Below are 1,189 nucleotides of genomic sequence, written 5' to 3' on the forward strand. Positions count from 1 at the left end.
GGCCCGCCGACTTAAAGGCATCCAGTTCCTCCAAGTGACTCTTCACCATCTCAGGGTCTACGCATGGCAGTCTGGCGCCTTGCTGCTGCCTCTCTACAACCCCAGTGAGAGACTTGTGCCCCTCACTTAGGAACACTGAGCGAAAGAACTCGTTGAGGAGTTCAGCCTTGTCCCCCCTGTCCGTCACCAATTGTTTCCACGGAGGCAATCCTCCTGCCCTTGGGCAGCGAGATAGGCTGCAGGGGGACCTGCCCCCCAAGTCAGCAGGACTGGTAGCAGTGGGGTCACGTGCCCCCCCTGACTAAGGTGGCACCAGTCGTCCATGTAATCAGATGTTGAAATGGGCCATCCAATCAGCCTCCATAACTTCCTGTGGCTCTGATATATAGCCTGCTGAAACAGAAACAGCTGGACAAACTCAAAAGGGAGACAGGTTTATTCCTGGCTGCAACAGGCCCAATCACTCAGCTTGGCTGCAGAAAAGGACCTTCAAAAGAAACAAAGGGGGAAAGCCAGGCCTACCTTCTAGGTCTGAGTTGCAGGCAGTCTGGGTCACACAGCTCCCCTTGGAGCAGAAGGTTACAATCCTCAATCCCAACCCAAAACTTGCAGGATTAAGCTGCAAATTCCTTCTGCCTCAGAGGAGACTTCACTTTTCAACAGCCCCACAGTGTCTCCTCCTCCCCAGAATAGCTTATCTCCACTTATATCCCTCCATATGACACCATCTTCCCTTTGTCCAGTCACGGAGTCCCATGCTCCAGTCTCTCTCTTCAATAATCTGTCTGAAAAGCCAATCAGGCCAGATGATTTTACATATCTTTGCCAATCCAAAGCCCTAGCCTTCCATGTACAGAGCATCACAGTACACATGGCCAGTACAACAGGGGCCATTTTGTCCACATGACCAGAATACCTGTTGTGTTTTTAGCAACAGGCCAGAGGAAATAAAGAAATGAAAAGATAAACACAAAATACAAATGCACAAGAAACAAAGGCACACACTCTGCCATTAACAGCTCAAGTGTGTGTGGGTGTTACATTTGTATTCAGAGGCTGCATCCCTGTCTATCGTATTCAATACCTGGAACTGGTTTCATTGCCTGCTGAACTGGGTCACTCTATCAAAGCTAATGTGTGCACCCTGGTTACATTGCAGCACAGCGATTGGACATGATTTCTTGTCATT

This window comes from Alligator mississippiensis, chromosome 1, assembly GCF_030867095.1.
Source record: "Alligator mississippiensis isolate rAllMis1 chromosome 1, rAllMis1, whole genome shotgun sequence".
Classification (NCBI taxonomy): domain Eukaryota; kingdom Metazoa; phylum Chordata; order Crocodylia; family Alligatoridae; genus Alligator; species Alligator mississippiensis.